The sequence below is a fragment of the Amblyraja radiata genome, chromosome 21 (genome assembly GCF_010909765.2).
Source record: "Amblyraja radiata isolate CabotCenter1 chromosome 21, sAmbRad1.1.pri, whole genome shotgun sequence".
Taxonomy (NCBI): domain Eukaryota; kingdom Metazoa; phylum Chordata; class Chondrichthyes; order Rajiformes; family Rajidae; genus Amblyraja; species Amblyraja radiata.
In genome coordinates, this window is record NC_045976.1 from 31,660,385 (window position 1) to 31,688,259 (window position 27,875).

At 43.7% G+C, this 27,875-nt stretch overlaps 1 long non-coding RNA gene across 1 annotated transcript; it reads right to left on the reverse strand.

The window, feature by feature from the left end:
* Window positions 1–558: 558 nt before the first annotated feature.
* On the reverse strand, window positions 559–27,872 carry LOC116985284. The gene is made up of 4 exons (XR_004415237.1): window positions 26,827–27,872; window positions 23,616–23,621; window positions 13,765–13,769; window positions 559–570 (listed from the first exon to the last, which is right to left on the reverse strand). It is a non-coding gene; the product is annotated as an uncharacterized LOC116985284 (long non-coding RNA).
* Between the last annotated feature and the right edge of the window lie 3 nt (window positions 27,873–27,875).

Genomic DNA, 27,875 nt, shown 5'->3' on the forward strand with positions numbered 1-27,875 from the left:
AGATAGCGAAAGCAAATACGCTGGGAAAACTTTACATTAAACAAATGCCCAAGGGTCACTCTCCCTCTCCCATGCCCTCCTCCCAACATTCTCTATGATCAACAACATATTCAGTCTCTGCCTCTTTCCAGTTCCAATGAATATTTACTCCAATGTAAACTATGTCTTTCCTCTGGTGATGTTGTGTGACCTGCTGTGAATTTCCCCCAAATCTATTTCTGCACTCCAGCATCTGCAACAGTTTCTCCCATGGACAGGGCAACATTGCTCATTTTCCTAAATAACCTCTGCAGGTGTAAAAACAAGTTGCTGGAGGAACTCAGTGGGCCAGGCGGCATCTATGCAGCCAAACGTATAATCGACTTTTCAGTTCTTTAAACCTGCATCAACGCCCCTGGACATTGCTAAAGTCTTCCTCTGGTCAGCATTATGAGTGCTTCAGTCTTTAGTGCTGATAAAACCACTGGTGACATCCAGAGGACAAACACAGGACCAGTTCTCTTCACCTTCAAACCGGCATCTTCACCCCTCCAATCAAATACCATTCCTTGACCCTCCCTGCAAACTATCCTGTGTAATACGATAGGTTTGCCCAAACAGTCTGTGACCCATAGCGCTGTGGCCATAGGGCTTTGTTTAAAGCTCATAGCGCTGTGGCTGTTAGTGCTATATTTAGAACCCACAGGTGAGAGATCTTTGTTTAAATCCCCACGAGCCAAGCGGACACCGCTCTGTTTAAACCTTTGCGCGTCAAACCGGCAGTGCCCTGTGAATTACCTTTACGCACCAAGTCTGTATCAAAGATACTAGAGGAGCAAGATGCGCCACTCAGCGAAAAACGCGTAGTATGACGTGTGTGATTGTCGACGCCATTTTACCGGACTGCCCACACACTGTCATGGCGTCCACATCTATAGCTCGGTGTAAATTGCTCTAATCGCCGATGCTGACAACTCAACCTGTCTTTCTTCAGGTTCGGAGGAGTGGTCTTTGTTGCTCCTCTAGGATCTTTGGTCTGTATATTGCTTTACCCCGTTCATGCCTTCTCCCCATATCCCCTGACTCTGCTATCTTTAAGAGCCCTATCTAGCTCTCTCTTGAAAGCATCCAGAGAACCTGCCTCCACCGCCCTCTGAGGCAGAAAATTGCACAAACTCACCACTCTCTGTGAGAAAATGAGTTTCCTCGTCTCCGTTCTAAATGGCCTACTCCTTATTCTCCTTATACTCCTTATTCTCAACCCTGGTTCTGGACTCCCCCAACATCGGGGAACATGTTTCCTGCCTCTAGTGTGTCCAAGCCCTTAACAATCTTATAAGTTTCAAGCGTTTTGGATTGGTACCAAGTACCAAGTCACATGAGCAGTCACATGGGTCCCAATTCTTCTGTTTCCTGCAGTTCTGCTCCCTTTCCCCTCCCCCGAGGTGGAACAAGGATAGTCCCCCGGGTCCTCAACATTCACCCGACCAGCCTCCACATCCAACAGATCATTTTCTGACATTTCCGCTACATGATATTGGGGGTAGGGTGTTGACGTGGATAGAAAATTGTTTGGCAGAAAGGAAGCAAAGAGTAGGAATAAACGGGTCCTTTTCAGAATGGCAGGCAGTGGCGAGTGGAGTGCCTCAATGCTCGGTGTTGGGGCCGCAACTGTTTACCCTTTATATTAATGATTTGGAAGAGCGAATTAGGAGCAGCACTAACAAGTTTGCGGATGACACAAAGCTGGGTGGCAGTGTGAACTGTGAAGAGGATGTTAGGAGGTTGCAGGGTGACCTGGACAGGTTGTGTGAGTGGGCAGATGCGAGGCAGATGCAGTTTAATATAGATCCATGTGAGGTTATCCACTTTGGCGGCAAAAACAAGGGGGCAGATTATTATCTCAATGGGGTTAGGTTAGGTAAGTGGGAGGTACAGCGAGACCTGGGTGTCCTTGTACACCAGTCACTGAAAGTTGGCGTGCAGGTACAGCAGTCAGTGAAGAAAGCCAATGGAATGTTGGCCTTCATAACAAGAGGATTTCAGTATACGAGTAAAGAGGTTCTTCTGCAGTTGTATAGGGCTCTGGTAAGACCACATCTGGAGTATTGTGTACAGTTTTGGTCTCCTAATTTGAGGAAGGACATACTTGTGATTGAGGCAGTGCAGCGTAGGTTCTCGAGATTGATCCCTGGGATGGTGGGACTGTCATATGAGGAAAGTTTGAAAAGACTAGGCGTTTCAGTGAACACACACTCTGCTGCCACATACAGTGTGTGGGCAGTCCGGTAAAATGGCGTCGACAATCACACACGTCATACTTTAGAGAGCTCGGAAAAAACTTTAGAGAGCTCGGAAAAATGCTGAAAAGCAGGACCTCCAGGGTTGTTATCTCCGGTTTGCTTCCAGTTCCTCGTGCTGGCGAGAGCAGGAACAGGGAGATACGGGACCTGAACGTGTGGCTGAGGAACTGGTGCATGGGGCAGGGATTTAGATTCTTAGATCACTGGGATCTGTTTTGGGGTAAGGGGGAACTGTACAAAAGGAACGGATTGCATCTTAACAGGTGTGGGACCAGCATTCTGGCAGGCAGGTTTGCCACTGCTACACGGGTGGTTTTAAACTGAATAAGGGGGGTGGGGTGTCGAATGGGCTAGTGGAGGATGGAGTTAAAGGGAAAGGGTTTCTTAAATGTGTGAGCGTAGAGACAGAGGGGTGTAAAATGAGGGTAGAAGCAATAGGTAGCAAGGTGAAAAGTAAAAGTGGCAGGCCGGAAAATCCAGGGCAAAAATCAAAAAGGGCCACTTTTCAACAAAATTGTATAAGGGGTAAGAGTGTTGTAAAAACAAGCCTGAAGGCTTTGTGTCTCAATGCAAGGAGCATTCGTAATAAGGTGGATGAGTTGAATGTGCAGATAGCTATTAATGACTATGATATAGTTGGGATCACGGAGACATGGCTCCAGGGTGACCAAGGCTGGGAGCTGAACATCCAGGGATATTCAATATTCAGGAGGGATAGAGAGAAAGGAAAAGGAGGTGGGGTAGCGTTGCTGATTAGAGAGGAGATTAACGCAATGGAAAGGAAGGACATTAGTTTGCAGGATGTGGAATCGGTATGGGTAGAGCTGCGAAACACTAAGGGGCAGAAAACGCTGGTGGGTGTTGTGTACAGGCCACCTAACAGTAGTAGTGAAGTTGGAGATGGTATCAAACAGGAAATTAGAAATGCGTGCGACAAAGACAAAACCGTTATAATGGGTGACTTCAATCTACATATAGATTGGGTGAATCAAATTGGCAGGGGTGCTGAGGAAGAGGATTTTTTGGAATGTATGCGGGATAGTTATCTAAATCAACATGTAGAGGAACCAACAAGAGAGCAGGCTATTTTAGACTGGGTATTGAGTAATGAGGAAGGGTTAGTTAGCAGTCTTGTTGTACGTGCCCCCTTGGGCAAGAGTGACCATAATATGGTTGAGTTCTTCATTAGGATGGAGAGTGACATTGTTAATTCAGAAACAATGGTTCTGAACTTAAAGAAAGGTAACTTTGAGGGTATGAGACGTGAATTGGCCAAGATTGACTGGCAATTAATTCTAAAAGGGTTGACGGTGGATATGCAATGGAAGACATTTAAAGACTGCATGGATGAACTACAAAAATTGTTCATCCCAGTTTGGCAAAAGAATAAATCAGGGAAGGTAGTGCATCCGTGGATAACAAGGGAAATCAGGGATAGTATCAAAGCGAAGGATGATGCGTACAAATTAGCCAGAAAAAGCAGCATACCGGAGGACTGGGAGAAATTCAGAGACCAGCAGAGGAGGACAAAGGGCTTAATTAGGAAAGGAAAAATAGATTATGAAAGAAAACTGGCAGGGAACATAAAAACTGACTGCAAAAGTTTTTATAGATATGTGAAAAGAAAGAGATTAGTTAAAACAAATGTAGGTCCCTTGCAGTCAGAAACGGGTGAGTTGATCATGGGGAACAAGGATATGGCGGACCAATTGAATAACTACTTTGGTTCCGTCTTCACTAAGGAAGACATAAATAATCTGCCGGAAATAGCAGGGGACCGCGGGTCAAAGGAGTTGGAGGAATTGAGTGAAATCCAGGTTAGCCGGGAAGTGGTGTTGGGTAAATTAAATGGATTAAAGGCTGATAAATCCCCAGGGCCAGATAGGCTGCATCCCAGAGTACTTAAGGAAGTAGCTCCAGAAATAGTGGATGCATTAGTAATAATCTTTCAAAACTCTTTAGATTCTGGAGTAGTTCCTGAGGATTGGCGGGTAGCAAACGTAACCCCACTTTTTAAGAAGGGAGGGAGAGAGAAAACGGGGAATTACAGACCAGTTAGTCTAACATCGGTAGTGGGGAAACTGCTAGAGTCAGTTATTAAAGATGGGATAGCAGCACATTTGGAAAGTGGTGAAATCATTGGACAAAGTCAGCATGGATTTACAAAAGGTAAATCATGTCTGACGAATCTTATAGAATTTTTCGAGGATGTAACTAGTAGCGTGGATAGGGGAGAACCAGTGGATGTGGTGTATCTGGACTTCCAGAAGGCTTTCGACAAGGTGTGGGACCATAAGAGATTAGTTTACAAACTTAAAGCACACGGCATTGGGGGTTCAGTATTGATGTGGATAGAGAACTGGCTGGCAAACAGGAAGCAAAGAGTAGGAGTAAACGGGTCCTTTTCACAATGGCAGGCAGTGACTAGTGGGGTACCGCAAGGCTCAGTGCTGGGACCCCAGCTATTTACAATATATATTAATGATCTGGATGAGGGAATTGAAGGCAATATCTCCAAGTTTGCGGATGACACTAAGCTGGGGGGCAGTGTTAGCTGTGAGGAGGATGCTAGGAGACTGCAAGGTGACTTGGATAGGCTGGGTGAGTGGGCAAATGTTTGGCAGATGCAGTATAATGTGGATAAATGTGAGGTTATCCATTTTGGTGGCAAAAACATGAAAGCAGACTATTATCTAAATGGTGGCCGACTAGGAAAAGGGGAGATGCAGCGAGACCTGGGTGTCATGGTACACCAGTCATTGAAAGTGGGCATGCAGGTGCAGCAGGCAGTGAAGAAAGCGAATGGTATGTTAGCTTTCATAGCAAAAGGATTTGAGTATAGGAGCAGGGAGGTTCTACTGCAGTTGTACAGGGTCTTGGTGAGACCACACCTGGAGTATTGCGTACAGCTTTGGTCTCCAAATCTGAGGAAGGACATTATTGCCATAGAGGGAGTGCAGAGAAGGTTCACCAGACTGATTCCTGGGATGTCAGGACTGTCTTATGAAGAAAGACTGGATAGACTTGGTTTATACTCTCTAGAATTTAGGAGATTGAGAGGGGATCTTATAGAAACTTACAAAATTCTTAAGGGGTTGGACAGGCTAGATGCAGGAAGATTGCTCCCGATGTTGGGGAAGTCCAGGACAAGGGGTCACAGCTTAAGGATAAGGGGGAAATCCTTTAAAACCGAGATGAGAAGAACTTTTTTCACACAGAGAGTGGTGAATCTCTGGAACTCCCTGCCACAGAGGGTAGTCGAGGCCAGTTCATTGGCTATATTTAAGAGGGAGTTAGATGTGGCCCTTGTGGCTAAGGGGATCAGAGGGTATGGAGAGAAGGCAGGTACGGGATACTGAGTTGGATGATCAGCCATGATCATATTGAATGGCGGTGCAGGCTCGAAGGGCCGAATGGCCTACTCCTGCACCTAATTTCTATGTTTCTATGTTTTCTATACTGCTGAATCTCCAGGTTTTCAAGAGTTAGATGGGGTGGGAGATTGCAACCTTCACGTGGTCTACACTGCATCGACGAATGCAATCAACCTGGCGTGCACAAACAGAAGATCAAACAGAACCAGTCATCTTACAACTTTCGGCTGTGAACGCCATACACAAGAAGAAGAAGAAGTTAGATTTAGCTCTTAGGACTCAGGGAATCAAGGGGCATGGGGAAAAAGCCGGAACGGGTACTGATTTTGGTTGATTAGCCATGATCATATTGAATGGCAGTGCTGGCTCGAAGGACCAAATGGCCTACACCTACACGTATTTTTTATATTTCTATGTTTCTATGTTGTTGACCATTTTAATTCCCCATTCTATTCTCATACCAACCTCGTTGTCCTTAGCCTCACCTATGCCTGAGTGAGACCACATACAAAATTGAAGAATAGTATATCTTTGAAGAGAGATTGAGGAAAATTAGAATCTCTGGTGTTTAGAAAAGATTGCAGGTGGTCTCAGTGAGACTTACAGGATTCGGAGAGGGTCTGATGGGTGGATAATGAGAGGCTGTTTTGTTTGTCTGGAGAGCCTGGTACTGGGGTGGATTATTAGAATACACAGAATGTTACTGTTAGTTTGGGATGTGCGAGGAAACTAGTGCAGGCAGAGGAAACCCACATGATCACAGGGAGAATGTCAAAACTCCACACAGACTGCAGCTGAGGTCAGGATAAAATGCAGGTCTCTGGCGGTGTGTGGACTGTGCTGCCCACTATCATATTCAGGGGGTGTCTCAGTAAATGAAGTTGTCAGAATATTGTAAAAACCCAACTCTTCAGTGAAGCTCCTTTGGACGGAATCTCCTGGTCATCGCTGCTCTGACTCTAAACTCTTGCACGTTTTTTCTAAACAAACTCTCTGGGACCAAATAAAAAGCTGCTTGAAAAACGCAACATGTCAGGCAGCATCTGTGGGGGCAAAGGTAGAGTGAATGTTTTGGGTTTCACGCCTGCGTCAGCACTCCAGGACATGGTTAAAGCCTTCCTCTGGTCAGCATTATGAGTGCTTTAGTCTTTAGTGCTGATAAAACCACTGGTGACATCCAGAGGACAAACACAGGACACATTCCCTTCATCTTCAGACTGGCATCTTCACCCCTCCAATCAACAGCCATTCCTTGACCTTCCTTCCAACCACCCTGTTTCCAAACTTCCTTTCCTCTCCAAAGTCTTCACCAGGTATTGGCCCATAAATTGAACCCCACAATAAAGCTGGACAAATCCAGTCCAGCCATTGACCAGACAACCAGGCTGCTCCCAATCATCAGGTGTTGTCCACAGTGTGGGCAAGTGTCACTTCCCCTCCAATAATCAATTTGCCCACGCTCAGTGTGGGTTTCACCAAGATCACTCGGTTCCATTCACAACTCTTCACAAATGAAGCAGTTCATCCAGACTATTTTCCCAGGGTGGAATGTCAAAGACTGGAGGGCATAGCATTAAAGTGAGCAAGGCATAATTTCAATCAGATTTGTGAGGCAGTCATTTATGTAGAGTGGTGGGTGCCTGAAATGATCTACCAGGGGTGGTGGAGGCAGATACAATAGTGGGATATCAGAGGCTTTTAGATAGGCAGATCGATATACAGTGAAAGGAAGGATATATACCTTGTGGAGATGGAGGAGATTTGTATATCTTGGCATCATGTTGTCCATGGATGTTGTGGGTTGAAAGGACTTTTCTGGTGCTCAACTGGTCTCTGTTTTATGTTAATTAATCCTGCAGATGTGAGGTCAGATCCGAGGTTGGTTATAACTCAGCAAGTGATTAACCTATCACATGGTAAACTCTTCCCATCATCTACAAGTTGTGAGATCAGGATCATTGTGGGATCCCTCTGCTTTCCTGGATGAGTGCAGGTCCAACACTCTGGAATGCATTCAGGATATTGCAGCCCAGTTCAGTTGCAGCCCACTCCCCACCCTGAAGAATCCCTCTCTCCACCACAGGCAACCCATGGCTATTGTGTGTGCCATCCGCAAAATGGATTCAATGGAGTAAATGATGAGAAGCTGTTCACAGAGACTGATCACAGAGACTACAGGAGAACAATGTGGAAATCTGGGACCTTCACGAACTTCTCAATGCGTGGAAATGATTGTTTAATGAATCAGAGGTGCGGTGATGAAGTGATTTCCCTCAGCGGGTGTCTCCCAGCTGGCTGAGGTGATGAGGTAGCAAATGCTGCAGCGCATCGCTTCGTGAATTCCAGTTACTGAGCTCTCTGTCAGGGAGCAGGAGCACGGACTAGAGGATGGACATCTGAGATCATTGGCAAACGGGGCAGAGGGGACAGGAGGTATCAGTTTTGTTCAGGAAGTTGTCATGATCTGAAACTCACGGACTGAAAGGCTGGTGGAAGCAGAGTAAAAAATAACTTTCAAAGGATTTGGCCGAATGTGTGAAGGAACAATTTCCAGTAGTTTGTGGAAAGAGCAGGAGAATTGTGCTAAAGGGATCACACGATCAAAGAGATGGCACAGATTGGATGGGGCAGGACTGCTCTCCAGCTGGTGTGAGGATGGTTCAGTTGCCTGAAAACAGCTGGGAAGACACTCCCTGAATCTGGAGGTACGGGTTTTCAAACTAGAGATGAGCGGGTGAATCTGAATGATGCTGGTGAAGCTGAGAGGAAGCGGTGAGGGTTAATCACAACAGGTTCTGTCTGGAAGGTGTGTTAGTAGAAGGGGGTGACTTGGGATAGGGGAGACAGAGAACGAAACATCATCATAGCTGTGGAATACAATTCACTGCGTTTGCTGCTCGTGTTAAATACCGAGCATGTCAGACAGTATCTGTGGAGAGAGGAAGCAAGAGTTGACGATGCCACATCAATGTTTACTGTGGCACTTGGGCTCATGGGGCTGGTGGAGGTGACATTGACAGAGAGTTGTCTAAAGGACAGAAACCAGAGTTAAGAATAAACTGTCCTAGGATGGCAGAACGTTACGTGGGAAGCCATAAGAATCAGCAGTGGCCTTCAGCTTTTTACAAAATATATTGAAGTCTTGGATTTAAAGACAGAGTGTATATTATTTACTTATGGTGCAAGGGTGGGAGAGAGGATGAGATGTGAAGAGATGCAAAGAGAATGCAAGTGGTAGAGAAAGGTGAAGCAACTGGGCAAGATGTTGGCAGGTGTTGTTAAAGGTAATGTTATTCTTGTGGTGAAATGTTGTTAATGTACATGTCAAAGTTCAAATATTTCTGGACTGTTATTGTTTTCAAACACTTTATGCAAACTGGTAAAAACACACCATGGGTACATTTTATCTTTAAATATTGTCGGCTCAAGCAGCAAAGTACCGGTCAGTGAAGTGAAAAGCAATACTGATGGTGAAGAATGTGCTGGAACAGAATTGTGTTTACCACTGGCAAGGTGTGAAAGGCAGAGCACTAACTGAGACAGTGGTGTTGTGTTGGAAGTTGACGGACAGCCTGGGTCAGAACAACTGCATTAAATCGATCAGCAACCACTAATGAAGGATGGCCTTGAAACAAGTAAATGAAGCTGTCGGAATGTTGTAAAAACTCAAGAAGGCCCTCAGCATCCATAAGGACTCATCACCCCCCTGCCACGGTCTGTTTCAACTACTTCCCTCCGGCAGACATTACAAGGCCTACGCCCGAACCTCTAGACTCGGAACAGTTTTATCCCAAGAGCTATAGCGGCTCTAAACCGGCCCTAATGAGTGCCCCCCCACCCACTCCCTTTGGACAGTCTCCCTCAGATGGTCACGTCAATCAATTCAGCTTGCTTATTTATGTATTGTATTTATTTACCTTTCTTGTACATCAGTGGAGCTGCACACTAAATCTCGTTGCACTGACGTGCAATGACAATAAAAGATATATTATTATTATTATTATTATTATTATTATGTTCCTTTGGATGGAACTTGCTGGTCATCGCTGCTCTGACAACTGTGTGACTCTAAACTTTCACTAATATCTCCCTTTATCAAATGTCCTCAGAAGTCACCAGGAAACACACAGGAATATCTCAAAACTTTGCACCTGCACATCTCCCAGCAACAGGTTTTGGCAACAAATCCCAGTTTTATCATCCATACTCATATCACTATATGGAAATGACCACAGCTCAGGTGATAGAGAGAAAAACATCACATTTGCTCAGATATGAGTTACACTGAAACAGGATATGCAAATTCCCTGGACTTCAACAATCTGAGATCTATCTTGGTTTTGTTAAACCAATTCAGCTTCTGAAGAGTGCTACAATTCTCATGTAATTTCTAAAATTGAACAGTGTTGTAAAGATAGCTAAAGCAAATACAGCTTGGAAAAAATACTTTTAACTAACATCAGTCACTTCCATGGGCCTCTCTCCCTCTCTCCTGCCCTCCACCCAACATTCTCTATAATCAAAAACTTGTTAAGTCACTACAGCTTACCAGTTCTAATTAATATTTACTCCAGTGTGAACTCTGTCTTTCCCCCTGGTGATGCTGTGAGCCCTGCTCTGTATTTCCAAAATATTAATTCTGTATTTCCAGCATCTGCAATATTTTCCTTCCAGCACAGCACCAACATTGCTCGATTTTCTGAACAACCTCTCCAGGAGCAAAGACAAGCTGCTGGAGAACCCAGGAGGTCAGACAGCCTCTGTGAGGGGAAAGGTATAGAAAATGTCTGAAGAAGGTTCTCGACCCGAAACATCTCCCATTCCTTCTCTCCAGAGATGCTGCCTGTCCCACTGAGTTACTCCAGCATTTTGTGTCTACTTTCGATTAAAACCAGCATCTGAGTTGTTTCCTCAGTTGTAACAACAATGTTTTGGGTTTCACCTGAATCTGGTTCACTCTCAGTGAAAACAAGCCAGACCACTGCTGAGTTCCTCCAGCATTGTTGTTTACCTTCGATTTTCCAGCATCTGCAGTTCCTTCTGAAATAATAATAATAATAATAACTTTATTTATAGAGCACTTTAAAAACAACCACTGTTGCAACAAAGTGCTGTACATGACTAATCATGGACAAAAAATTATTACACGACAATAAAAACATTAAAAGAGAGAGTTAAAACAATAAAAATAAAAACATTAAAAACACTAAAACAGGAGCAAAGTCTCATGCATGGTCAAACGCCAAGGAATATAAATGTGTTTTAATACTGGTTTTGAAGATGGACAGTGAGGGGGCCTGTCTGATGTGCAACGGCAGAGTGTTCCATAGTGCCGGAGCAGCAACAGAGAAGGCTCTATCCCCTCTGAGCTTCCGCATCAGACCTCGGTACCTCCAGGAGCAGCTGATCAGCTGACCTGAGGCACCGGGCAGGAGCATACAGGAGAACGAAGTTGTGGAAATTTGGGACCTTCACAAACTTCTTAATGTGCGGAAATAATCATCTAATGAATCAGAGGTGAAGTGATGAAGTGCTATCCCTCAGCGAGTGTCTCCCAGCTGGCTGAGGTGATGAGGTAACAAATGCTGCTGCGCATCGCTCCGTGAATTCCAGTTACTGAGCTCTCTGCCAGGCAGCAGCAGCACAGACTAGAGGATGGAGATCTGAGATCATTGGCAAATGGGGCAGACGGGACAGGAGGAATCAGTTTTGTTCAGGAAGTGGTCACAAAATGTTTTGGGAACAAGAGAAAATCCAGAGAAAGAAAGGGCCATTTGGCCCATCAATCCCACCCCACTGGAGATCCTGTGGATTCATTCCCACATCATGTTCCTGCAGTCATCTCCCTCAGCTGTGCCTGGAAATACAACACGCATCAAGCAGTCCATTATCTCCCCATCCTTCCATGTTCCTTCTGATCAGACTTCACTCCAGCACCTTGTTAAAAAGTGGCCAAGATGCAAAATTGAACCAGTTCCTTACAAATGGATTACAAACTTTCCTGAGTCAGTGACGGAGTGGGACCTTCCACCGTGATGGGAAAAGGAGAGGAAACAGACCAGAGTGAGTAAAGGAATTAGTGAGGTGTTCTGGGTCAATAATGTAGTTTTTGAAGAATTTGTCTAAACGTTACATCTTAATTGTTCCTGTTGATAATATTCATTAGATCCTAATACCATAAACACATAATGGGGCCATAAATACTATCTACAGTTTCCATTCCTCAGTGTTCAGATACAGTGCCACATTCTACAGTCACACTTGGAGCTCACAAGACATTTCTGTGACTTCCTGTTCATTTTGTTCTAATCTGTCAGTCAGTGATTAGTCAGCAGGAGTTTTACATAGATTGCTGCAGCCAATTGAGTTTGATTCCAATGGTTCCAAAAGCTTCCAAGATGCCAGAACTACACGTATATAAGGATGCAACAGCATTGGAAACCTCATCGACACAGAGAGCTGGGAGAGAGAGAGGTGGGAACGGCAGCAGGATATGCCCACCTTCTCTGTGAAACTTGACACTAATGATGAATTGTTTTCTTGTGTTTCAGGTTCGAGGAAGGAAACATGATGCTGGTGTGGGTTTTGATGCTGACCGCACTGCTTGCCAGTGATGTGGCAGGTAAGGTCCATTGATTCCAGGAGCTTTCTAAATATATTGGTGTGTGGAATGAATGCACTGGCATTGTGTTGGGATTGTGGAACATGGGAATTTGTGGACATTGGGACTGGATGTGGTAGGAAATGTCTATTGTCTGGAATATTCATCTCAGAGCTGCTGAGTTGGAAGGTGAGTTGGAGACTCTCCACCGCATCAGGAGATAGAGATTTCTCCACAGTGATGCTTCACAGGAAAACAGAGTTGCAGGAAGAGGGATATGTGACTCTGTCAGGAACCCAGGGGATGGAGAGGAGAAGGTTCTGCAGGCACTGGTCCAATGCAATGGGTGCAGTGTACTTGCCCACTGTGAGGGTGAGGATGGAGGCTTGAGGGAGGATGGTCAGAGAGCTGGCAATTATACAGGGGGAGTGAGTCCTGGGGGTGGGGAGTGAAAGAGACAGAGAAAGGTTGGAGTTACGAGTGATTTGATCGTTTAACTGACATACAAAACACCAGTTCCAATGCAATTAACTGCAGATGCTGGCAATCTGATTACAAGATATAATTTTGTTTGTTTCAATGAGGTAGCCTCCTCATTCTGATGAAGTAATAACTGCCATCTACTTAATCTGTCCTCAAATGACAATACCCAATTTCAGGAATAAATCTGTAAACCTTCATTGCACTCCCTCAATAGCACGGATATTCTTCTTGAGGTTAGGAATCCCTATCTGTAAACGATATAGCCACAAAAAGCAGGACTAACTCAGCGGGTCAGGGAGTATCTCAGGAGAAAAGGAATAGGTGACATTTCAGGTTGAGACCCTTCCTCAGAAGTGCTGAAATACTCCAGCTTTTTGTGTCTATCTTCGATGTAAACCCTAGCCCTCCAATCTGCAATTCCTTGTGTAGGAAAGAACTGCAGATGCCGGTTTAAATCGAAGGTCGACACAAAATGCTGGAGTAACTCAACCGGCAGCATCTCTGGAGAGAAAGTGTCGTTTCAGGTTGAGACCCTTCTTCAAACTGAAATGTCACCCATTCCTTCTCTCCAGAGATGCTGCCTGGCCAGCTGAGTTACTCCAGCATTTTGTGTCAATCTGCAATTTCTTCCTACACATTATGTCTGTGAACAATATTCCAGGTGTAATCTATATTCGGTCTGATGTGTTCCTGATATGTACCCTACTCCACTGGTGGGTAACTATGGACAAATCCAACCAATGTCTTCCGCCCACTGAGAGACACAAAAAGCTGGAGTAAATCAGCGGGTTTCGACAGCATCTCTGGAGAAAAGCAATAGCTGATTTTCGGGTCAAGAAACATCTTCAGACAGGTCAGTCTGAATAAGGGTCTTATCCCGATAAGTCAACAATTACATTTCTTCAGAGATGCTGTCTGACCTGCTGAGTTACTCCAGCTTTTTGTGTCCTATCTTCGGTTTAAACCAGCATCTGCAGTTCCTTCCTATACATTTCTTTAGCCCATTGCCTTTTCTCAGCTCCACCCAAACTGATGTTGTGTCTTCATTTTCTGAACTAAGATCCTTTCTCTTCACTGCCTTGATCCCATCATTTGTTGTCAGGGCCCCTCTTTTTACATTTTGCCTATCCCCAAATCTATCTAATACTAATATTTAATTCCTAAACTTGGTCATGTTGCAACAAGAAGAAAATGACAACTATTTACTTGCATTTGTGTCACAAATTTGTCCAATGAAGGTGGACTGCGGGAGGGCATCATGTGGAGGAGAGGTGGGGGAGGGGAGATGAGGAAAGAAGAGTGTTCAAGAAATTATGTCCGTGATCGCAGTGAGTGTGTCAGTGGATGGTCAAAGTAATTTTAATGCTATGTGACGTGCAGGTGTGTGCATGTGGCCTGTGAACAGTGGTGTGGTCTCGAGGAGAGAAAATAATTTTATTGAGAAATAGAGCCGTAGGGTCAGTGTAGACCAGTGACCCTGGGGTAAGATGACATCGCTCCCTGAAAGTGGTAATACAGGTGGACAAGGTGGTGAAGAAGATGTTTGGCATTCTAGCCCTCAGTGAAGATTAAGGAGTTGGTATTCATGCAACAGCTGTACAAGATGGTAGTGAAACCTCACCATGAAACTGTGCGCAGTTCTGGTCGCCAGACTTCAGGAAGGTTAATCTAGAGATGATGCAGTAACGATTCACAATGATGTTACCAGGTCTGGTGGGCTTGTGTTATAAAAAATAGGTTTATAAATTCATGAGGGGCATCGATAGAAGGTCACTGTGTTGGAGGAGTCAAAAAACTGGAGGGCATGTTATTCACAATGAAAGTGCCAGAGGAAGTGGTGCATGGGGGAACAATTACAATGCTTCAAAGACACTTGGACAGGGACACAGATAGGAAAGGTTGAGAGGATATGGGCTTAATGCCAACAAATGGGACTTACTCAGGAAGGCCCTCTGGTCAGCAAGTTGGTTGAAATCCAAGTTCTCTTTAACTTACAGAGACGACTGATTCCTTGGGACCAGAGAAGACCCAACTAGACCTGGAAAAACGTGTTGTAGACCAAGGACCGTGTGCTGAAAACTGGTTTCATTTTTCCACCTTAAATTCCTGTTACCGTTTTTTCTCAGACTTAAAGACATGGTCAGATGCTGAGGTAAGTCCCTGAAACCAGTGGTTGCTCTGGGAGGCCTGGGGAACATTGCTCTCTGCTGGTTCATTCCCATGAACTCACAGCACAGCCTCTCGTTGAATTGCCTGTGATGAGTCCCTGTGTTCCAGGGTGCGCTTCACTGCGGCCGTGGGCTCCGGTTTCTAACGATCGGACCAGTGGGTGAAATATTGGGGATTTGGGGGAAACTCCACATCCAGGAGTTAACACAGACCTGGGATTGACACCAAAGAGATTAAAGAACAAGAACTTTGATTTAAAGAAATCAACGTGCTGAATTTCCAACATCAATTTAACCATATAATAACCATATAACAATTTCAGCACGGAAACAGGCCATCTCGACCCCTCTAGTCCGTGCCGAACACATAATCTCCCCTAGTCCCATATACCTGCGCTCAGACCATAACCCTCCATTCCTTTCCCATCCATATAACTATCCAATTTATTTTTAAATGATAAAAACGAACCTGCCTCCACCACCTTCACTGGAAGCTCATTCCACACAGCTACCACTCTCTGAGTAAAGAAGTTCCCCCTCATGTTACCCCTAAACTTCAGTCCCTTAATTCTCAAGTCATGTCCCCTTGTTTGAATCTTCCCTACTCTCAGTGGAAAAAGCTTTTCCACGTCAACTCTGTCTATCCCTCTCATCATTTTAAAAACCTCTATCAAGTCCCCCCTTAACCTTCTGCGCTCCAAAGAATAAAGCCCTAACTTGTTCAACCTTTCTCTGTAACTTAGTTGCTGAAACCCAGGCAACATTCTAGTAAATCTCCTCTGTACTCTCTCTATTTTGTTGACATCCTTCCTATAATTAGGCGACCAAAATTGTACACCATACTCCAGAATTGGCCTCACCAATGCCTTGTACAATTTTAACATTACATCCCAACTTCTATACTCAATGCTCTGATTTATAAAGGCCAGCACACCAAAAGCTTTCTTTACCACCCTATCTACATGAGATTCCACTTTCATGGAACTGTGCACAGTTATTCCCAGATCCAGATCCCAGACCAATTACTGAGGGATTAGCAGGAGGATGAGAGACCCTGCTTCACAGCAATAAACTATTCTTTTCTTTAAAGGAGTTTTGCAAACGCCAACCATGTTCTGGACATCTGGCTACTGTGGCCTCAATCGAACACAACACATTAATTGCTGACCTGATTGCAGCAGTGAACATAAATAAGCCAGAAACTTGGATTGGTCTCAATGAAAGATGTCAGGTACTGTTAAAAATGGCACATTGGTCTGCAGGTTAATGGCCAGATCTGCAGTTGTTGTCCTTCCCAGATCATGCATTGATCTTTGCAGAGAGCAGATTACAGTCAACACATTGATGGAACTCTGAAGTCACATTGTTGTTAAGTAGTTTGAATTTCAAAATGTAGTTTTAATATTTAGATCAGATAACCAGTCTTTACTCAAGAACGTAGACAATTTCCAGCCAATTATAATTGGATGCATTATTCTAAGAAATTATATTAAAATTCTGGCCAGTGGCGGTACTGTGGCACAACAATAGAGTTGCTGCCTTACAGCGCGAGATACCCTTATTCGATCCTGCCTGTGGGTGTTGTCTGTACGGAGTTTGTACGTTCTCCTTGTGACTGCATGGGCTTTCTGCAGGTACCTGGTTACCTCCCATATTCCTAAGACATGCAGATTTGTAGGTTAATTGGCTTCTGTAAATTGTCCCCGGTGCATTGGATAGGACATGTATGGCTGATTCCTGGTCCGTGCATGCTCAGTGGGCCAAAGAGCCCATTTTCACACTGTATCTCTAAAAAACTAAAACACAAGGTAATTTAGTAACGAAGATATAGGTCACCCTCAGCACTGGTGGATGAAAGGGCTCTGGTTGGTTCAACTTTTGTTGGTAAATACCATCTCTCTGTTCTGCAGCCTTCCCTGGAAATATGTTTTCACCTTCACTGGTATATCTGTGCCCCTCCCATGTCATGGTGACAAGAACTGTGTTCAGTATCCGAGTGCAGTCTCACCAAGGTTCTATACCATTTTCACACAACTTCTCTGTTTTTCAATTCTTTATCTCGAGAAGTGATCTCCACAGATTTGTACACGAGTAACTGGCTTTACAGTCAGGATGTGTTCCTCGGGATCAGAGTACTGATGGAATCAGCATTATAAAGGGGTAAAAACAATATCAATATAAAATACACATACACAACAAAATGGGAGCAGGAGTAGGGTGAACTGGGGTTGGGGACTGGACTTTGTGCCTTCACTCATGGTGGGAGCCATTGTGGGGGGGATGTTCTATGTGTTTAAGACTCTCATTGGTGTTATGTCTGCATTCTTTTTTTGTGTGCTGCAAAATGGCAAAAAGCATTTCACTTCACTACACCTGGGTGTATGTGAATGTGACTAATAAAATACCTTTAGTAGGCCACTCAGCCCCTCGAGCTTGTCCCACCCTTCACTATGATCATGCTGATCAGTGCTGGCCACAATTCCTGCCGCTGTGTTGGGAACCAGGCGAGAACCTGATCTCACTGATGTGTCTGCTCTGCTATTTGCGTCCTGTTCTTTACTGCTGTGGTCTTGTCTCCATCAGCATCTCCCATTTCTCCCTTCATTCTGCCCGATCGCTTCTGCAGTCGGGTTCCAGTTAATCCTTTCCTGACATTGAATCATTTTATTTCCCTTGGCCCTTTTGTTGACTTAGCCCAGATAACATGAAACAGATTCACTTGAGCAAAGTGCTCATGCCGATAGATATAACATTGGCCAAACTAAACCCAAGAAAATAGTTGACCATTTTACCTTTTATCTTATATTTAAATTCTGCAAAACATGTCTAGAACTTGGTATTCCCCGAGGAAAGGATATGCTAAATGTTCAGACACATTCAAAGCGCCTCGAGTCCTTGGACTGGGAAGTGAATATTCCAGATATACTGATCTGGGCTGGTCCCTGAAGGGCAAGGAAATGTAAACTTCACCAAAGAGCCACAGAATGAAGGAACAGTTACTGGTTACTTGTGCCTGTTACTTATATGATATTCCCCCACCCTGCCAGTCCATAGGTTAAACTCCCATCCACTGCTCTACTTGTCCCAGCTGCTGGTATTCTGTTCTCACTCCAGCTCAGGTACAGCTCCTCCCTGTACTGTTATGTGGCAGCTTACTCAGCATTCCAACAGCAATGACCAGTGATTTATACCCACAGGAAGGTCATTTCAGATGGGCCGATGGATCTTCATACATTTACAAAAACTGGTCAAGTGGGGAACCTAATAATCATGAAGGTGACGAAGACTGTGTGACCGTTAATCGTCATGGTAAGTTTAACAGTAAAATAAATGTTTTTTGATCGACGTTAATCTCAGAAACAGTATTGAACAGGTTACTTCAACAGACCTGGTGTTACACAGAACTGGAGTTACTTACAAGCAGTGAGAGGAGGATGTATGGGATGTAATACAGGAGCCAGGGGACAAAGACTGAGTGTAACTGTGCAGGTGGAATGTACAAGGGGGTAACACTGGAGTTAGAAGAAGGTTTCATCAACACACACTCTGACTGCACCTGACACCTCCACAAGAAGTGACTCCCTATATTTACAAGTCAAACTCACTGACCAAGTCAAGCTCATAGGCTCTGGCTCAAACAGATGAAACATTTAGACCAAATGGCAACAGAAAATGCTGGGAACACTCAGCAGGTCAGGCAGCATCTGTGGAGAGAGGAACAGAGATAATATTTCCATCAGTAACCTTCCCGTTTCCTCTGCAAAAATGCTACCTGACATACTGAGTATTTCCAGTTTTTTTTCTCCAGATTATCTCTATTGCAGCATTTTGATTATGAACTAACATGTAAGTGCATTCCCTGCTTCTAGGTGACGGTACTTGGAATGATCTCAAATGCGACACAAGTCTTCCTTTTGTTTGTTCCTACAAACTGTTCTGCGATTAGAAGACTCCAGAATCATCCACTCATCCTTTCCAGCAGTGGATCCAGTGCTTTGATTTCTTTGTAGCCGCTCTCACTGTCTGTGGTGACTGTATTCACTTAACTTCTTAGCCAATAATAAAGAGAACTGCATCATGAGCTGTGTGTTTGGTGTTGTGTGAGTCCAGGTTCTCGCAGCCTTCCTGTCCCACTGTTGCTTCCTCCCCACCTCTGCACTCAGTGCTGCGCTGAGGAGAAGGCGGCACAGAATTTGCAAAATGAACTAAAGATAGACACAAAGTGCGGGAGGAACCCAAAGGGTTAGGAAGCATCTCTGCGCAGACCTCAGCACAGCAATTTGGTTTATGTAATAGACCAACCTAGTGTGCATTGCTCAGCAGCACACTAACTGGCTACTCGCCTGAAATGGGTAAAATTGCATTCAAAATTGTATCTTAGTACTGGGAAAACTCAGGAGGGTAGCTGTGATGATAGGCACTTGGGGGGGGCGAGACTCTCATTTAGACTAAAAGTAGAGAGGGGAGATAGGCAGTGTGATGAGGTGGGGACGGTTGAGGTGATAGGTGAATGAGATGAGGTGGGGTGATGGCCAAATGGAGCTGAGAGATGGAGTTGGGAGACAGGGGCCGGTGGATTTCAGTGGAGACAGATAAGCAGTGAGATGAAATGGGCGGATTAAGCCAGGTGGGGGAGAGAGACTGGATGGTCATGTGGAGGCACAAGAGACTGCAGGCGCTTGAATCTGAGAAGTAAAGAAGATGAAAAGGGGAACCAGTTAAGTGATGTAAGATGGACAGGTGGAACTAGTTGGGGGAGGGAATAGGAGATACAGTAGGCTAAGTGGGTGGGTGTGATAGATGGAACCCAGTGGGGGAAGGAAACTACACTGGGTGATGGTGGACTGAAGGGGAGAGGGTTGACAAAACGACAGTGAGAAAATCTGGGTGAATCAGAATGAGAGAGACAGGTACACGGGGAGGGCGGGATACGTGAAATTGAAAAATTCAGTGTTAATACCATTGGGTTATAGATTACCCCAGTGGAATACAAAATGTTCCACAGATGCTCCCTGATCACTGTGATCATCAAGAAATGTTATTTTGCTGTAGATTACCACATCTGCAGTCACCCATGTCTCCGCATATCCAAGCAAAGTGACCCTTCCATCAAGAAGGAATGGAACATGTGCACGGCAACACCAGTCACCGGTTCTCCAAGTTATGTTTCCAAGTCAGACTGATGTGGACACATTTCTTCAACATCACCAGGTTTAAATCCTGGAACACCCTTCCCAACAACATGGAAATATCTTCACAAGATGAATGTAGCGTTCAAGGCAATCTCTTCCCACCACCTGGTTCAGGGAAACAAGGGATGGACAATTGCTGTCTTTGCTGGAGACACAAGAATGAAAAGTAAACCACTACAAAGTCTGAATTGGAACAGTCATGCTCACCCTTGGACCACCCAACACAATCCACCACTTTAAACCACTGTAACAGGCCCAATTCTCAACTGCTTTTCAAGGAAAACTAGCTTTGTGGAACTGTACCTCACGGATTGGGAGACTACTGGGTAGAGGAAGGTTAGAGATACAAAGTACATGAACACACACTGAACAAACACTGCTACAAGCCTGTGGGCCCAAAGATTCACGGGTTTGGTCCTGGACGTTGCCTTCCTCAATTGTTCCCCCTAAAAATCAATGATCATCATTTCTAGCACATGATTTAATTATGATTTGCACACCAATCTGTCAGTCACAGTTGATTAGTTATGAAATGGGACTGGACTGATCTGCAGCGAATTGCAAACATTTAAAAAATAAAATAAAGATTTAATACCAAAAACTGTTGGTCGAGAGATAGGATGGGCCCACGAGTTAAAATTCTAAATGGAACAGGGGTAACTTAAGATATTATACAGGAACTCACTCAAGTTGATTGGAGCAGGTTGTTTGAAGGAATAGGAATGTTGGGAAAGTGGGATGTTTTAAAGAGTGTGCTGACAAGAGTCCAGCACCTGCATGTTCCTGTTAGAGTGAAGGGCAGAGCAGGTGGGTGTAAGTGAGCTTGGATGACAAGATAAATTGAAGCTCTGGTCAAGAATGGGAAGGAGGCATGGGGCAGGAATAGGCAGCTGGGATCAAGTGTATCCCTGGAGGAGTTTAAAAGTGTAACCAGTGAAAGAATGGGGCCCCTCAGGAAACAAAGCGGTCAACTTTGTGTGTTAATGCTTTGGATGAGTGGATTGAGGGCTTTGTGGCAAGTTTTGCGGATGATACGAAAATAGGTGGAGGGGCGGAAAGTGCAGAGAAAGCAGGGACTCTGCAGAAAGATTTGGACAGGTTGGAAGAGTGGGCAGAGAAGTGGCAGACGGAATATAGTGTAGCAAAGTGTGGAGTTATGCATTTTGTTGGAATAAAGGCGTAGACTATTTTCTAAATGGGGTGAGAATCCAGAAATCAGAGGAGCAAAGGGACTTGGGAGTGCTGGTGCAGGATTCCCAATAAGTTAATCTGCAAGTCGAATCAGAAGTAAAGAAAGCAAACTCAATGCTAGCATTTATTCAAGAGGGCTTGTATACAAAACCAGGGATGTAATGTTGAGTCTCTCTGCCGGTAAGGCCGCATTTGGAATATTGTGAGCAATTTTGGGCGCCATATCTGAGGATGGATGTGCTGGCTCTGGAGCGGATCCAGAGGAGGTTTACAAGAATTATCCCACAAATGAGTAGGTTAACCTACGATAAGCGCTTGTCGGCACTGGGCCTGTGCTCGCTGGAGTTTAGGAGAATGTGGGGGGATCTAATTAAAACATACAAATAGTGAAAGATGAGGAGAAATTTCTTTAATCTGAGGGTGGTGAATCTGTGGAATTCTTTGCCACTGAAGGCTGCGGAGGCCAAGTCAGTAGATATTTTTAAGGCAGAGATAGATTCTTGATTAGTACATGCGTCAGAGGTTATGAGGAAAAGGCAGGAGAATGGGGTTAGGAGATAGATCAGCCATGATTGAGTGGTGGAATTGACTTGATGGGCCAAATGGCCTAATACTACTGCTATTCCTAATGACCTTGTAACTGTGTGTAGCCACAGGAGATGACCAAGGTCCTTAATGAGTTTTTATCCTCAGTTTTTACCATTGAGAGACATGAAGACTGGGGAATTTGCAGCAGTAAATAGAAGTGTCTTGAGGGCAGTATTACGATTGAGGAGGTGCTGAAGGTCCTAATGCCCTTGAAGGTAGATAAATCTTCAGGGCCTGGTCAGATATAACTGAGGACATTGTGGGAGGATAGCGAGGAAATTACAGGTGCCCCAGGTGAGATTTATGAGTCATCATTAGGTACGGGTGAGGTGCCGGAAGACTGGAGGAAGTCAAATGTTGTGCTTCTATTTAAGAAGGGCTAAAGGGAAACACCTGGAACTATCGGCCAATGAGTGTAACATGTGATTGGAAAGTTACTAAAGATTATAGGATATACATGCATTTAGATGGACAGGGGCTGATTAGGGATACACAGCATCCCTCAGGATATGTGGGAGATCGTGTCTCACAATTCTAAGCTTTTTTGAAGAAAGGACAAAAAAGGTTAATGAGGGTAGAGCTGTAGATGTTGTAAAATTGGATTCCAGCAAGGCATTTGACAATGTTCCACATGGTATGCTGCTCTGGAAAGTTAGATTTCATAGGATACAAGGACAGCTGGCAGGCTGGATAGAAAATTGGCTTCATGGAAGGAAGCAGAGGGCGATGGTTGAAGGCTCCTTTGCGGACTGGACGCCTGTGACTAGTGGTTTGCCTTAGTGTTTGGTGCTGGGCCCATTTGTCTTCTATTTCAATAATTTGAATGAGAACATAATCGGCATTAGTAAATGACACTAAAGTGTGTGACAGATGACACTAAAGTGTGTGGAATTGTAGATAGTGAAGATGGCTGTCAAACATTGCTCCAATATCTAGATCAGTTGGGCAGTTGGGCTGAGGAATGGTAGATAGAACTTAATACAGAGAAGTGTGAGATGGTGCATTTTGGGAAGTCTAACCAAGGCAGGACCTACACAGTGAATGGCAGGGTTCTGCGGAATGTTGTCATGCAAAGTGATCCAGGAGGGCAGGTATATAGTTCCTTGTAAGGGGCATCTCAGGTAGATAAGGTGGTCAAGCAGGCTTTTGGCACATTGGCTTTCATCAGTCAGACTATTGAGTATAGGAGATGGAAGGCCATGTTACTGTGGTGCAAGACATGGGTGAGGCCACATTTGGAGTATTGTGTTCAGCTTTGGTAGTCCTGTTATAAGAACGAACATCATTAAGCTGGAAAATCTGAGATTTACGAGGATGTCACTAGGACTCGAAGGGAAAATTTGAGCATTTATTCTTTATAGCGCAGGAGGATGACAGGTGATTTTATAGAGGTGAGAAAGATCATGAGTAGAATGGATAGGGTAAAGGCACAGAGTCTTTTAGCCAGGGTAGGGGAATCAAGGACCAGAGGATGTAGGTTTAAAATTTGGTGGGAAAGATTTAATAGGAAACTGGAGGGGCAACTTTTTTTTTTACACAAAGGGTGGGAGGCCAATGGAACAAGTTGCTGGAGGTAGTTGAGACAGGTACTACTTTTAAGAAACATCTAGACAGGTACATGGATAGGATAGGTTTGTTTCTACGTTGTATAACTATCACCCAAATATTCCACGCTCCTTCTGACCAGACTTCACTCCAGCTCCTTATTGAAACTTGGCCTTGAGGCTAAATTGAACCAGTTCCTTACAAATGGATTACAAACATTTCAGAATCATTGAGAGATAGGACCCTCCACTTTGATGGAAAATGGAGAGGAAGCCGTCCAGAGCAAGTGTAGGTGTCAGTGAACATTAGGATTATTCTGGATAGAATTTACTCGCATTTGTACGAGAATGGGCTAATTATGGTGACTTGGTCATTTTGATTCAGAAGTAGCTTCATCATAGAAAACAGAGCTTTGATGCAGATCTGCGACCAATGGCATTCTGCGGGGATCTGCGCTGAGAATTCTTATTTGAGATATATATAAATGATGTGTGTAAATGCCGATTGGTTGGAAAGTCAGATTGTGGGTGACACTAAAATTGGTGAAGTTGCAGAAAGAGAGGAAGGCTTTCAAAGTGTACATTGGGATATAGATCAGCTACAGAAATAGGTGGAGAAATGGCAGATGAGCAAGTTTAAGGTGTTGCACTCTGGGAGATCAAATGCCAGGGGAATGTATCTAGTTCATGGAGCCTTTAACCGCATTGATGTAGAAAGGGATCTTGGGATCTAAGTATATAGATCTCTGAAAATGACAACATAAGTAGATAGAGTGGTAAAGGAAGCATATGGCATGCTTTCCTTCAAAGATTGGGGCATTAAGTATAAGAATCAGGAAGTCATGTTGCAACACAATAGGATTTTGTTTAGGCCACATTTGGAGTATGGTGCGCAGTTCTGGTCGACCCATTACATGAAGGATGTGAAGATTTATGTGGGAGTGCAGAAGAGGTTTACCAGAATGCTGCGTGGGTTGGAGGATATTCACTATAAGGAGAAATTGGACAACTTTGGATTGTTTTCTCTTGAATGTCAGAGGTTGAGGGAAGATAGAAGTATTTTAAATTATGTGAATCCTAGATGGGGGTAGACATGGTGGAAATGTCAAATACTAGAGGGCATAACTTTAAGATGGGAAGGGTAACGTTTAAAGGAGATGTGTAGGGCAAGTTTTACTTTACACAGATAACAGTGGTTACCCAGAACGTGCTGTCAGAAATGACAGTGGAACCACATATAATATCGCCAATTAAAAGGCTTGATAGGTACATGAATATACAGCTGTCCATTCTTGTTGTTTAGTATTCCCATCACATTCTTGTGAAATACTTCCTTGCGGTTAAGCTGCTCAGGATTCCATTAAATACACCATTTATTTGGAATTATGGCATATTGGTAAGGACTTTAGTGGATTGATGTTCACCAATTCACAAAGATCCCAGAATCAACTCAATGATCAAACCAAAGAAGAGCATGTGATGTTAAGTGGTAGATAATTTATTTTCTTGCAAATCATTTTTAAACAAATCAAACAGGAGTTTCTCTCAGACCCGAGCCAACTGTCAGTCCTGTGCATTGTAGAAGTACGTAAACATGAAGGTAGAATAAAAAAGTGAAGATACCAGACATAACAACAGATGAAAAATAAAATAGATGTGATATTAGAGTTAGGGGAACAGTAATTACAACTTAACCTTTACTGTGTTCAGTGTATTAAGATTAGTTTCTGAAGGTATAGAAAATGTTAAGATCAAATTAAACTACAAATGTCATGTATAATTGTTAATTTTCAAAGATTAGCAAGGCTTTCAAGCAAAATACTTCTCAGATATGCAATCAGCAAAGATGCAACTGGCCAATGCTTTGTTCTCTATAACAGAGATCATTTGAACTTTACCACGCAAGGGTTTGACAGTATAAATGGAGACATTGTTTTCCAATGGGGTGAAATCAAAGGTTCAAAGGTCAGTTTATTGTCACATGTACCAATTAATGTAGTGAAATCAGAACCAGTACCACAAATATGATCAAACACAAACCCATTGAACAACATTGGGGACACTTCTTCACTCAACCTGTTTATGCGTAACTCACCCCTACAAATAACTGCAACAGACAGTAGAGAATTGAGAAAAGTTAAAGAAATTGCAGGATTTGTTGGAATTAGAAGATGGAAGCAGTGGATGTGAAGGAAAAACATTGTACAAATCTCTTGGGCAGAATGGCCAGTGTTCCAGAGAATGTGGAGCAGAGAAAATCTATACTAATGGTTGGAATAAACATAATGGTACAATTCCAACTTTAAAATATGTGGTCACAAAATTCTTCCTCGCAGAATTTGCTTCAATTCTGTCAAGTCCATGAAATTGAGATGGGATAAGTTTAGCTCAGATGGTTTACATATGCTGGTTACCTGAATGGAATACCAGCTCCAAGATGAATATGAATCAATAATCCACTAAAGCTTCATTGAAGGTCACAGTTATGACACATACACTGAATGATTGTACACCACACCACTTTATTTAATGTCAATAATGATGTAAAATGAATGGGCCCAGACATAGAAAGGATGATCAAATTAGATTAACTAACAGATCTTTGCTTCCCAAGACAGGTGGAATAATTTGCTTGGTGACACCACATCTTGTTGTTTTCTTCCCTACAAGCTATGATAAAAACTCTGGCAAAACCTGTGTTCAGTTGCCACACCTTGGGAATGACAAAGGCTGGGGCATGGGGGTGGGGGTGGGGGGGGGGGTTAAGGAGTAGACTGCAAGAGCCAAGCTAATGTTCATCGCAGTTTTAATGTGCCGCTTCCCATCTCCCACCCCCACCTCATATCTGGCATCTGGTGGTATGAAAAAAAATCATAGTAACTGACAAAACAGTAAAATGGTTCTGGAACACTTGGGACTTTGGTAGAGCTGGGTGGCAGATTTTTTCATACAATTGGATGTTATTCCAGTTAACTCTCAACTCACTTACAAAAACATTACACAATACAGTGGTATAACAAGCTTTCCAGTGGGCTCAGGTCCCTTTAAGAAGAGTGCATGGACTGAGGCCGGTGTGAACCAGGTGCCAAACGATTGGGGCAGCAGATTATGGTGTGTTACTATTGCTTCCATTGGTTGAAGGGTGAACAGCCAGAGGAAGAGACTCAATCTGTAAACACAAGTTTCACAAGAGTGAAACTCCCAACATATTGAACAGGGTCTGGAATGATTGTAGACTTGCACAATGCCTCGTATGCATAATTCCTTAACCTGATATTAAGAGTGAAAGAAGACTGGTATTACTCAATAAACAACTCGTACTGGTTTATTTGAGTTAATGAGCGAGAATTCAGTGCTTAACACGAGTCTGTCTATACACATATACACACACACACACACACACACGGTTAATAGCATGAGTGACACCAAAATATGTCCTTAGAATGAGCTAATACAAGCTTTAATTATTGAGGTGAACAACTGTTCTTCATTTCTAAACCATGATCAGAAGCAGGGACAAAAGAATGGAAGCAGGTCATGCAACCGAGAGAGAAAAATTAGAAATGTAAGTCATTGAACTGACACACAATTCTTTCTCCATCCATTGATATTACCGAGAAATTATAATGTTGAGAATTTTTTCTCATCAAGTTTCCACTATTTGTTTATCTTTCCTGAGTAGGAACCTGGGCAGATCTTCCTTGCAACTGTACCAACCTCAGCACAGTATTCTATACCACATATTATGCCACATATCAAACTAGTTTGCATTGTTTAACTGTACTCATTTTATTTTCATCAAATGGTGTGGAAGCATATTCAAACCGACACCCAATTACTTCTGTGGTTATGTGAACTCTTCCATCAAAAACAAAGAGGGTAACAGGTGCACTGGAACACCACCCACAGGTTATGTTTCTAATAAATGGCTAATGTGGAGTCATTTCTTCTTTACCATCATGTTTAAATCTTAGAACACCCTACCCAACAACTTTGAAATACCTTGCAGCATTCAAGATAATCTTTCGTCACCTGTTTGATAGCACTTAGGGATGACAAGTGCTGGCTTTGCCAGAGACACCATTAACTTAAATCATCAAAGTAAACCCCAAGGTCTTAATCAGTCCAATCAGACCATCTTAATCAAAATATCCAGCACAAACGGCTACTTAAAAGCACAGTCGTGACAAGGAAAACCAGCCTTGTAGTTCATGTGTTGGGAGACAGCTGGAGCATGAGGACGGAGATACACAGTACAAGAACACACACAAGAAGCATATTGCTACAAGCTCCTGCACGATCATCTGTGACCCAGGGTTTCACAGGACTGGAGATTAACTTTCTCAACCACAGCCCTTCCAAGAAGTCCATGATCACCATTTTTAGTCTGTGATTCGAGTTCATCGAACTACATTTGTGTGATTTCAAAGTGCAGTCACTGATCAGGTTTAA